This window comes from Arachis hypogaea, chromosome 2 (genome assembly GCF_003086295.3).
Source record: "Arachis hypogaea cultivar Tifrunner chromosome 2, arahy.Tifrunner.gnm2.J5K5, whole genome shotgun sequence".
NCBI lineage: Eukaryota > Viridiplantae > Streptophyta > Magnoliopsida > Fabales > Fabaceae > Arachis > Arachis hypogaea.
In genome coordinates this window covers 26,427,070-26,440,743 of record NC_092037.1, presented here as the reverse complement: position 1 = coordinate 26,440,743, position 13,674 = coordinate 26,427,070, and the positions used below count along the sequence as shown (strand labels likewise).

The following is a 13,674-nucleotide window of genomic DNA, read 5'->3' as shown; positions in this document are numbered from 1 at the left end:
TTCTTTATCCCACTTCTGGTGAGATCCTCTCTTTTGAACATAATTCTTTTTCCTTCCATAATTTTTCTTGTTATTAAAAGCTTGCCATTTACCTCTTCTGGGGTAATGATTTGCCGCATTTACTTCAGGAAATGGGGCGGCGCCAGCTGGGCGCGCTTCATGATTTTTCAATAACAACTCATTGTTGCGTTCGGCAACAAGAAGGCAAGAAATTAACTCAAAATATTTTTTAAACCCTTTCTCTCGATACTGCTGCTGCATGAGCACATTCGAGGCATGGAAGGTTGAGAAAGTTTTCTCCAACATATCATGATCAGTTATTTTTTTCCCACACAATTTCATTCGTGAGGTGATTCGAAATATTGCAAAATTATATTCATTTATAGATTTAAAATCTTGTAAACGCAAATGCGTCCATTCATATCGGGCTTGAGGAAGTATCACCGTTTTCTGATGATTATACCTTTCTTCAAGGTCTTTCCAAAGATCTGCAGAATCTTTTAATGTGAGATATTCATTTTTCAATCCTTCGTCAAGATGACGACGGAGAAAAATCATGGCTTTGGATTTATCCTTCTAGGATGCATTATTTTCAGCCTTAATGGTATCTCCAAGATCCATTGAATCAAGATGGATTTCAGCATCTAGTATCCATGATAAATAATTGTTTCCAGATATATCAAGAGCATTGAATTCAAGATGAGAGAGCTTCGACATAATGAAAATTTGTTACCTGAGTCTTCCTAAAAATTTGATCAGAGTCTCGTGCTGATAACGTGTTGTAAAATAAAAGATATATAAAATAAAGATGTATAAATAGAAGACTCTAGTATTAAAATAATTAGCTCAATAATAATTTATATATATATATATATATATATACAAAGATAGAAAGAAGTATAAAAAGTAAATAGAGAGAGAATTACATAAGTATATATATAAAGATAGAAAGAAATATAAAAAGTAAAGAGAGATAGAATAGCATTTGCTTTTGTTTTATTATTGTTTTTTTCTTCCGTATAATACTCAAAGGATTAAGCCTATTTATATATGTACATGAGTAGTTTTTCAAGATCATATTAAATAATAGTCATCCTTAAAAAACTACACCTTATAAAAAATGAGCATCCAGATAAGGTGTGATAGTATCCTTATCACAACATATATATAATTATTTAATTATAACCAGATTAACTAGTTGAACTAATCACCCAAATTTGAACTAGTGACGCGATAACTAAAGTTTAGGTATTCCTTATGCTGTTATACACATCCCTAACCGTTAAACATGCTTTCACAAACAGGTACTGTCTGTACTACAAGTCTACAACTACCTGCTTCTTTTTGCTCTTTAGGTTCAAGTCAGTCTCCCAATTAATTAAACCATTTTTGTTGACATTTCGTCATTATTTGCTTCATCTTACACGGAAAAAATGAAGAACTTTTTCTATCATCTTATGCTGAAAAAATAAACAACTTTTTCTATGGTCACTCTTCATAAACAAGGACGCAGATGATGACTAGTACTAGGAAGTTATTGTCCCCAACCCATTTCCGGCCCATCCCCACCATTGTCCATAACTCTCTTGCCGATGACACCCAATTGAATTCTATTGCACCGTTTTGCCCCAAAGACATTTGCGGTTTAGCCACTGATCTCATCAAATCATATTTTGATATGGGGTCCATTGAAGAAGCACGCATGCTGTTTGATGAAATGTCACATAGAGATGTTGTCACTTGGACTGCTATGATTACTGGCTACAATTCCTGCAACCACCATGGTCGTGCGTGGAGCGTGTTCTGTGAGATGTTGAGATACGGGACGCGGTCTAACGAGTTCACCTTGTCTGCAGTTTTGAAGACATGTAAGGGGCTGAGTGCCCTTTTGTGTGGGAAGTTGGTTCATGGGTTGGCTATAAAGAATGGTACTCAAGGGTCATCCATATATGTTGATAATGCGCTAATGGATGTGTATGCCACAGTAGCATGGACAGTGCAAGAATGGTTTTTGAGAGTATCCTTAACAAGAATGCTGTCTCATGAACAACGTTGATAACTGGATATACTCATAGAGGAGATGCTTATGGTGGCCTTCGAGCTTTCCGCCAAATGCTTCTGGTAGGTTCCCACTTTCTGGTTCCAAATCCATGTTTGTTTTACTCAAAACGATGGGTCTCATAGCAGCAAAGAAAAGCAACAGAGAACACATTTTTTTTTCTTTTCAACAAAATGTTAAATTGTGTATTCATATAACGGATGCTGTGAGATTTCTACCACTTTGTTCCATCCACAAAACTCATGTATTCTGTTAAGATTAAGGCTCCTCTAAGGTGATAAACTAAGGAGGTAACCACAATCATTAACCATTTATTGATTAAGAGTAGGTAACTGTTGACTAGATCAAATCAAAATCAAATTCCTAATTCCTTTCTTGAATCTTTTATGTAAATAGAATTAATTATAAATCTTTTCCTTTTTAGGTTTAGCTTAATTTTAGGGATTTTATGATTAGAAATCTTTTCTTTATTTTAGGCTAGTATTTTTCCTTTCTTTCCTATTTTCTAGTTATTTCTATTTCTGTAATTCCTCTATAAAGAGGCTGATTCCCTGTACATTTTATCACATAATACATTCAAACACTTCAATTTGGTATCAGAGCAGGATCTCTGCACTGTGCCTCTGATTTATAGCTATGGCTGACAGTTCCTCAGTCATTAATCCTGAACAGAAGGAGAACACCACTCATACTCCATCAGATTTAAAATCTGAGCAACGGGTACTAGTTAGTGGTGACTCCCATTCATTTCAGATCACCACATTTCGACTCAATGGGTCAAATTATCTTAGGTGGTCTCAATCAGTTCAGATGTATATCCGTGGAAGAGGAAAGATTGGATATCTCACTGGTGAGCGAAGCCAGCCTAACATCACTGACCCACAATATCATGTGTGGGATACCGAAAATTCCATGGTGATGACATGGCTGGTGAACTCAATGGAGGAGGATATCAGCAGTAACTACATGTACTATACCACAGCCAAAGAATTGTGGGATAGTGTCAAGGAGATGTGCTCTGATCTTGGGAATAAATCCCAGATTTATGAACTTACTCTAAAAGCTAGAGAAATTCAACAAGGGAGTGACAATGTCACTAAATATTTCCACACATTGAAGCGGGTGTGGCAGGATCTTGACCACTTCAATAACTACAAGTGGAATTCAGCCGCTGATGCCAAACACCACCAACAAACAGTGGAAGAAGGGAGGATATTCCAGTTTCTTGCAGGCCTCAACGTGGAGCTAGATGAAGTTCGTGGCAGAATTATTGGAAGAGCAATCCTACCCTCAATTGGAGAAGTATTTGCTGAAGTTAGAAGAGAGGAAACTCGTAGAGCTGTGATGATGGGAAAATGCAAGACTGAACAGACCTCTTTGGAGTCTAATGCACTTTTAGTGGAACCTGCTGCACTTAAAAGTTCATCAAATCAGAAGCACCCCTCCAATCTTTGGTGTGACCACTGCAATAAACCCCGTCACACCCGAGAAACCTGCTGGAAGATTCATGGAAAACCAGCACATCTTAAAGGCAGCAAACCTGGTCCCAAAATACGCTCTACCCCAACTGCTCATGAGGCTGAAAAATCATCATTGAGTAAGGAACAGGTTGAGCAGCTCATAAGGCTGTTAAATTCCAGTTCTGTATCTAGTACTCCTAGTGGTTCTTTGGCTCAAACAGGTAATTTTAGTATTCCTATGTCCCTTAACTGCACCTCAAACTTGAATGCACCATGGATTGTCGATTCAGGTGCATCTGACCATATGACCAGCCTCTCCCCTTTATTTAAAACTTATTCTCCTTGCTTTGAAAATGAAAAAATTAGAGTTGCTGATGGTAGTTTTTCATCTATTGCTGGAAAAGGTACAATTAAACTGTCCAAAAATATTGACCTAAGAAATGTCCTACATGTACCAAAGCTTTCTTGTAATCTTCTCTCTATTAGTAAGATCTGCAAGGATTCCAATTGTGCTGTGACATTCTTTGACACTCATGGTATTTTTCAGGACCGGACTTCGGGGAAGATGATTGGCAGTGCTAAGATGATGGATGGGCTTTATCACTTTGAGGATATTTCAGAGGATAAAATAGCTCAAGGATTTAGTGGTATAAGTTCTATGCCTATAAAGGACCAAATAATTCTCTGGCACAATAGACTAGGACACCCTAGTTTTCCATATCTCAAACATTTGTTTCCAAGTTTGTTTAAAAATATTGATTCTTCCTTACTTAAATGTGAAAGTTGTATTCGTTCAAAAAGCCATAGAGCTCCTTATTACTCTCAACCTTATCATGCATCTAAACCTTTCCACTTGATTCATAGTGATGTATGGGGTCCATCAAAAATAACAACTCAATTTGGAAAAAAATGGTTTGTAACTTTTATCGATGACCACACACGACTATGTTGGATCTATCTCATGCATGAAAAATCTGAGGTTTCTAAAATTTTTCAGTGTTTTTCAACAATGGTAGAAACACAATTTGACACAAAAATTTCAATATTAAGAAGTGATAATGGCACTGAATACTTTAATAAAAATCTTGGTGAATTTCTTCAAAAGAAAGGTATTCAACATCAATCTACATGCCCCAATACACCCCAACAAAATGGCATTGCTGAAAGGAAGAATAAACACCTTCTTGAAGTAGCACGTGCCATTATGTTTGAGGGTAATGTTCCAAAGTATTTATGGGGAGATGCTGTTCTAACAGCAGCCTATCTCATAAATCGAATGCCCACACGTGTGTTAAATTACTGCACACCGTTGGATACTTTTAAAAAGAATTTTCCAGCATGTAGGTTGCATTCTGACTTACCTTTAAAAGTATTTGGTTGCACTGTGTTTTTACATACACCTTCATATCGAAGTAAACTTGATCCAAGGGCAGAAAAATGCATTTTTATTGGCTATTCCCCAAGTCAAAAGGGTTATAAATGTTTCAATCCACACACCAAGAAATTTCATGTAAGTATGGATGTTACTTTTTTGGAACATGAAACCTTTTTTCAAAAGAATTCTCTTCAGGGGGAGAGTCTAAGGGAAGAAAATTTTTTGCATGAACATTTACCCACTCCTATCCTACATATTGAGGATACAACTTCCACTAATCAAGTAAATTCTGAAACAACTGCAAAACAAGATGTGAAAACCAATTCTGAAATTGTGCCAGAATTAGTTGGAATCCAAACAGGAAAAGAAATACCACAAGAAAAGGAGCTTCGGTGTTATGTTCGGAAATATCCCAAGAAGACTAGAGAACAGCCCATCATCTCTGTACCAACCCAATCTGAAAACCCGGAAGACGGCCCAACTATAGTACTTCAGGAACTTCCAGGTAAATCTGAAATTATCACTTCTAATAATAATTTGCCAATAGCCCTTAGGAAAGAAACCAGAACCTGCACCAAAAAAGTACTCAAAAACAGCACCAACCATCCTATTTCCAATTATGTCTCTTACCAAAATCTCTCTCAAAAACATCGAGCTTTTACTTCTAAAATTACAAATCTGTTTGAGCCTAGGAATATAGAGGAAGCACTAGATGATCCCAACTGGAAATTAGCAGTGATGGAAGAGTGGCATGCACTCAAGAAAAATAAAACTTGGGAGATTGTAGATCTGCCACAGAATACAAAATTGGTTGGTTGCAGGTGGGTTTTTACCATCAAGTGCAATGCTGATGGAAGCATAGAGAGGTATAAGGCTAGGTTAGTAGCTAGGGGATATACACAAACCTATGGAGTAGACTATCGAGAGACTTTTGCTCCAGTTGCCAAACTCAGTTCTGTGCGGATTCTCTTATCTCTTGCTGCGAATTACAATTGGCCTTTACATCAATTGGATATAAAGAATGCTTTCCTGAATGGGGAACTAGAGGAAGAGGTGTTCATGAAACTTCCACCTGGATTTGAAGCTGAACTAGGGAGGAACAAAGTGTGCAACCTAAAGAAATCTCTCTATGGATTGAAACAATCCCCAAGAGCTTGGTTTGAACGACTTGGAATGGTGGTGAAGGGACTTGGTTATACTCAAAGCCAAGCTGACCATACACTTTTCTATAAGCATTCAGCAGCTAATAAAACTGCCATCTTAATTGTATATGTGGATGACATTATTCTGACAGGTGATGATTTTTGGGAGCTAAAAGACTTGAAGGAGAAGCTTGCCAAAGCATTTGAAATCAAAGACCTTGGCTCATTAAAATACTTCCTTGGAATTGAATTTGCAAGGTCTAAGGAAGGCATTTTTATGAACCAACGAAAGTACATCCTAGATCTTTTAAAAGAGACGGGATTACTTGGTTGTAAAGCTGCTGAAACACCTATAGAGCCCAACTTAAAATTGAAGCCAGCTGAACCAGAAAATGTAATGGACAAAGGGAGATATCAGCGGTTGGTAGGGAGGCTAATCTATTTATCCCATACACGCCCGGATATAGCCTTTGCTGTGAGCATGGTAAGCCAGTTTATGCATTCACCTGGTCAAGAACACATGGATGCTGTCTTTAGAATCTTAAGGTACTTGAAAGGGTCGCCTGGGAAAGGATTACTCTATAAAAAGCATGGACATCTTCAAGTAGAAGCTTATACAGATGCAGATTGGGCTGGGAATGTCATGGATAGAAGGTCAACATCTGGGTATTGTACTTTTGTTGGCGGAAACCTGGTTAGTTGGAGGAGTAAAAAACAGAGTGTTGTGGCACGAAGTAGTGCAGAAGCTGAGTTTAGAGCAGTGGCTCATGGAATATGTGAAGCACTATGGGTAGAGAAAATCCTACAAGAACTAAAAGTTTCCATTTCTCCACCAATGAGGTTGTATTGTGACAACAAATCTGCAATTTCCATTTCTCATAATCCAGTGTTACATGATAGAACTAAACATGTTGAAGTTGACAAGCATTTTATCAGGGAAAAGATTGAGAGAGGACAGATTTGCATCTCCTATGTTCCAACTACGGAACAATTAGCAGATGTTCTAACTAAAGGATTACCCAAGAAGACTCTTGATAGCATAATAAGCAAGCTGTCAATGAATGATATCTTCAAGCCAGCTTGAGGAGGAGTGTTGACTAGATCAAATCAAAATCAAATTCCTAATTCCTTTCTTGAATCTTTTATGTAAATAGAATTAATTATAAATCTTTTCCTTTTTAGGTTTAGCTTAATTTTAGGGATTTTATGATTAGAAATCTTTCCTTTATTTTAGGCTAGTATTTTTCCTTTCTTTCCTATTTTCTAGTTATTTCTATTTCTGTAATTCCTCTATAAAGAGGCTGATTCCCTGTACATTTTATCACATAATACATTCAAACACTTCAATTGTAACCTCTAATTTTCTCATTTGCGAGATAAACTCACCTTAGGGGAACTTCAAGGAAAACATTAAAATTCTTGGTAGAGACTAGCTCAGTATAATGGAGTTTTCATATTTCCTTGGCGATAAACAGGAGGAAGGAGAGCTGAGCCCCTTCAGCTTTTCAATTGCTGTTAGAGCTTGTGCATCTACTGGCTTGGGTAATTTGGGCAAGCAGGTACATGCTGCAGTGATTAATCATGGATTTGAGTCCAATCTTCCTGTCATGAATTCTATACTGGACATGTATTTCAAGTCTTGTTCAGCATGTGAGGCAAAGCAATTATTCTTTGAAATAAGTCAAAAAGATACTATCACATGGAATACCTTGATAGCTGGTTTTGAGACATTGGATCCTAAACAATCATTCTGCATCTTTTCTCAAATGGTATCTGAAGGTTTTAGTCCAAATTGCTTCACATTCACCAGTGTGGTAGCTGCATGTGGTAACTTAGCATTTCTGTATTGTGGGCAGCAGCTTCATAGAGGAATTTTTCGTAGAGGCTTCAATAACAACTTGGCATTATCCAATGCCCTTATTGACATGTATGGAAAGTGTGGAAACATAACAGATTCACATAAAATATTTAGCCAAATTGCCATGCAAAAATTTGGTCTCCTGGACTTCCATGATGATTGGATATGGGGCTCATGGGCATGGAAAAGAAGCTACTAAATTATTCAATGAGATGGTCAGATCAGGTATCAAACCTGATAGGATAGTGTTCATGGCAGTTCTGAGTGCTTGTAGCCATGCCGGACTAGTGGACGAGGGCCTGAGATATTTTAGACTATTGACAAGATTTTATAATGTTGCACCCGATCAAGAGATATATGGATGTGTAGTCGATCTGCTTGGGCGTGCTGGTAGAGTAAAGGAAGCTTATCAACTAATAGAGAATATTCCTTTTAAGCCGGATGAATGTATATGGGTTGCCCTTCTTGGGGCTTGTAAAGCTCATAAACAACCAAGTATAGGCAAACTGGCAGCTTCAAGGATGTTGGAAATGAAGCCAAATAGGGCAGGAACTTATGTGCTTTTATCAAATTTTTTTGCTGCTGAAGGTAACTGGACTGGTGTTGCCTGCTTAAGGAAGCTTATGAGAGGTATTAAAAATAAGAAAGAGGCAGGGATGAGCTGGATTGAATTGAAAAACCAGGTTTACAGTTTTGTTGTTGGAGGTGAATTTGTTTCTTCAAATGAGCAGATTGTTGAAGTTTTGGAAGTATTGATTACGCATATGAAAGATTTTGGATATACACTTGGCTTAGATTGCTTTGTACATGACCAAGAAAATGAGGTTTGAACACAAGCCATATGGTTAATATGTCATTGCCGAATGCTCAGCTGTTCATAGCAGCTCATTTGGTTCAATTCTTGCTATCTCAATCAACTTGTTCATAAGAAACCGGAAAGAGTCCGGCATTTTACATGTTTTAGCAGAGAGAGTTGCTTCGATTAGTTTAGAAAATACAAATCAACAGAAAATCAATTGGAAGAAGAGCAGGTTATCTTTTGATTAAGTTCTGTTCTTTCTTGCTCTCAGGGACGCAAGAATAATTTATTGGAAGAGAGAAGACAAAAGTAGGAAGATGTGGAATCTTTCCAACAGCAAACAAAACGAAAATTGTTTCCTTTCTTGCATTGCTAAGTTGCTAACAAGCCAGGGTCCTAAGCTCTACAAATGCTACAGACTAAAGAGGAAGGCAAATAATGGCAACGAATTTTGCATGAGATTTGTGAGCTTAGATATTTGTATACTTAGAATCAAATGATATTTGATGCTGATCAAGAAAGATGAAAGAGGTAGTTATTAGTTATTACTTATTACTGAATAGGGATGACTGTCTCATTCTGATTGTGATTTGATGGGGAAATGAAATTAGGAATCACACTCCTTGTTTTATGCCATTCATACATGTATGCAATGGGTAAAAAATACCCTTCTTGTTATGTGCATATTGCACATATTTTGATTTTTTTTAGCTATTGTTATTAATTTTTTATACGGGATTTTTGATGTTTTAGTGATTCAATAGCTTGTTAGAGGCAGTTATTTAATACCAAGCGATCATTTTTAAGCTCAATCAATGATAATGATGATGATAATTACTACTAAAAAGATATATTTGCTTATTTATACTGTTGCATTTTCTTTGAAAGCAAATCTCATGGTCACCGGTTTTCGGAAGTAAACACCTTGCATCTTCAAGCATAGATGCCTTGTTCTGTATGAATTACTGTTCAGATATGCATCCAAAGTGATGAACTATTTTGTATGTTACAGGCTGTCACTAGAATAAAGCCATACATTTGCACCATGCCGCTTAGAATGGATGATAGGTTGAATCAAATCCAGTTGAACTTAGCGGATTTCACGAAGAGAGCATATGGCACAAATTATATGGAGACGCTGCGGGTTCAAGTGCATGCAAACTGTTGCCTGAGAAGGATATATTTCTCTGATCGCTTGTATTCTGAAGAGGAACTACCACCAGAATTCAAATTGTACCTTCTGATGCAGGTTAGAGATGCCCCCCATGTGCAACCTTACATCGCTTCTTTCCATCTCATTTGATTCAGACCTTATATCATTTTCTATTCAGTAGTTTGGTTCTGATGTATGGTGATTTATGCTTATATGTGATAGTATCTTGCTAAGAACACAATGATGAAAGCTGGCTCTGTATGCTTTTCTAATGGGCTGTATGTGATTCTAGGGTTTCATGAAATAGACGATCAAACACGTTGTTAGTGACATTTGTATAGGGCCAAAAAAAGTTTTGGCCTCTTATGGAATTTAACAATAATACTTGCAGATAAAGTTAAATTTCTAGTTCTTGAATCGATGCATTGTCTCGTCTTGTATATGTATGATTGTTCCGGCAGGTTAGGCAGTGTGGGTTTTCAGTGGGATACTTTTCCGGCGGTTTAGAACCATCTGTTGGAGTGTCTTTCTAGAGAGCTAGACTTCAGCAAGGGTTCTTAGATAGCATATTAGCAGATGCATAATGCATTGCCATATTTTAACAAGGTTACCTCCCCTCCAAATCTAATGAAGTTCAATTACTGCAGCAAAACCGAGATAACGAAAGCAATAACAATAAGAATTTTTAATGACAGATGACACTTAGAAAGTCACTCATTCAAGTTTAGCAACAATTTTGGACTTGAAAAAATGAAGAAAATCTATGGTGGCGAATAACCAATGTAAGGATGAAAACATTAGCTGCATGAAACACTAAGCTTGCCACCCAAAGCTCTAAGAATACGTTTATACCCTTGAACTCAAGCAGATAACCCCACATCAGCCAATGGACCTGAGCTCCCATCCATGAAAGAATGCAAAGCATGCCATCCCATTTAAGCTTCATTTTGCTCCATGGTAATATCAGAGGCAACAAGCAAAAGAACCATACAAAATACTGTGCAGTTATCACCTGCAAAATAAAAAAGCATTTATTAGTGCACTCATGATCTTGAGCATTAACTTAATTACTCTAAACTAGAATAAAATAGCACAATATTCTTTCAAATATTATATATTTTTAGATGTTATCGCTTGCAAATTGCAAAAGGTATATTAATTTTATGATTTAAGTGTACAACATAGTTCCCAGTAGAGACAAAGTTGTGCATCATATAAAGAATCTAATATACCAAAGTCCTTGCAAACAATTAAATGGGAATAAGAACTTGTGGAAAATTTAAGTGCAAACCTTGTTGAATGCTACAGTCTGAGCAAATAGACAGAATGGCAAATCCTTTGCAAAACATAAAATAAGAACCAGCTGCACCATGAACTGCAGCAAAAATGAGATAAGCTTCTCCACCACTGAAATATCATAACCATAGTGAAGATAGATGTGATAGAAATAGATGGAGAAGTTGTGCCTTGGGTTTGTTCTAGTAAGGTGGTATAGTAGTGCCTCATGTAGGAATCCCCATCCATATAAATAATAGGACAAACCAGTAAATAAGAAGAAAACCGCTGCCGAAACCAGTCCAAACATCAGCCTCTTCCTTGTAAATATGCATTTTAAGAGATTATATAAGGAACACAAGCAATTCCCATCATTGAGTCTTTCTGCTTGAGCAGCAGTCCAGTTCTCTAGGATAGTTTCCGATCGGATGGGAAGAAATTTGGATCTAGAACCAGGACAATAGGGATGGCATAAATTATGGGATAAATCCTGAAATGGACAATAAGTCCATACCAAAATACTGACTACAACAGATTACCTGTAAAATGTGGGAGGAAAAAGATAAGGCACAAAAAAAGCATACAATGAAGTCTTCAAAAGGCACGCAAATATCGAATATTGTATACCTTTTACAAAAATATGTTGCTTTGAAGCATCAACAGAATTTGAACTTAATAATAAAAAATGCAAGGCTCTAACATAAATTATCAACAGAGGAAAGGCAAAAGTCGAATTAAAATGTAGCTAGAAGGCTGTTTTCTGATCCCCTATTCCACCAAATACAACATCAATTATATACTGCAGTTTATTTAGCTTTCAGAATGATTGGAAGGAGATATTTAAAATCGAACAGGGTCAAAAAGTGAAGATTCTTATTATAATTGTCCATTTAAAAAAATAAAAATCAGGCTTTTTACTATATACATATTGAAAATTTGACTTACTATTTTATTTATTCATTTCTTTGTTTTTTTTATTGATTCTTGTCATTTTATTGAACGTTAGGGTCAAAATATTTGTGAAGAGTCACCGAAACGCAGAATGTAAAACCTATTTGTGAAAACTGATTTTTCTTATATCAAGATAAATGGCCAAAATATAGCTACCAGTGGATCAAAGTCAAACATAATAGCCACATGTTAGAACATAGAAAGGATTACAGATTAAAAGATTGACAATCTATACTCATTACACTATTTACATCATAGAGAAGTAGAACTGTACCTTTCATAAGACAGATAATTATCCACAATATCATGGCACAAACAACAGGTTCACAGTTCCCACGTGTCCCTATGGTGAAAGTAAATGGATTGAAGAGCCATGTCATGACACAATAGTTGCAGAGTTTTCTGGGTACCTTCCTCTGCTGTAGAATAAAATGGATAAAATATCCCACCAGCAAATCTGCATTTTAGACATGATATTTATGGTTAGGTCTAACATTTGGAAAATTATTCAACACAGGATTTCTATAAAGAAAGTTAATCTAGACTCAATTTAAAGTAGTTAATTACAAATGTTAAAATAAGGGCAACACCAGGACTGGCACAGAGATAGGAAGAAACCAGAAAGTAAAAAAAATGGTGTAAAATTGTTATTGTTTATTCAATTCAGGGATCTGACATTCTCTACAAAAGAATAACCAAATGACAAAACATCTCTTGTTTCAACCTGATTCCTTGTATTTATTTATACTAAATCCTAACTAAGCATTTATAACTGAGAGGGGCCTAAATAGGAAATTTCTCATGATTGTGACTCCAACATTGTAATAACCATATTTCTGATGCAATAAGCTATAGGAATTGTTTCAAGTGTACCGAAAACACCGGTGTTCCAGTTGTTTTAACCGTTTATCTAAATTATAAAAAATATATATAACATATTAATTGAAATTAATGGTTAAAATAACTGGAACACCAATATTTCAGGTACACTTGAAGTTTTTCCTAAGCTATAAGATATAGTTCCATCTCTATTTTGAAAGAATTAATTTTTATTTTTCTACTTCCTATAAAAGGAAAAATTGGCTGAACAAAAAAAAGAATCTATGTTAAACATCATCTAATATACACTACACAAGACATAATTATCTGCACAAAACTAAATCCATACCTGAAGCTGAGAAGATAAACTTTCCCCAAGATCGATGGATTAATGAATTTGGAATGAGAAGAAATGCAAGCAAGGGGGAATAGCGATATGTGGTCCTCTTATAAGGGGAATCACCCGAAGCCATTAAAGACACAGCATCAGAAAATACTAGGTAATCAACATCAGTATAATTAACCTCCATATGAGCATCTTGCCACTCTCCATATATAATTAAAATAACACAAAAAATGGCAGAGAATAGAAGCAGTGACGTAAAATCCAATGATCGCATAGCTGAAAGATTAATCATACTGACAAATTAAAAAAAGATGGTCAATAGTAACACAGTTAATCAACTATACATCTTCAAGTACACATAAGGTTGCCTCAGATATCTTAGCAACAAGCTGAAAACATTGACTTCGCCAGTATCATTATGGCCACAGTGGATTTTA

At 36.2% G+C, this 13,674-nt stretch overlaps 2 pseudogenes; one reads left to right on the top strand and one right to left on the bottom strand.

The window, feature by feature from the left end:
- The first annotated feature begins 1,516 nt into the window (after positions 1-1,516).
- On the top strand, positions 1,517-9,237 carry LOC112723322 (putative pentatricopeptide repeat-containing protein At1g56570; annotated as a pseudogene).
- A 1,267-nt stretch (positions 9,238-10,504) lies between these two features.
- On the bottom strand, positions 10,505-13,674 carry LOC112742002 (GPI mannosyltransferase 1-like; annotated as a pseudogene).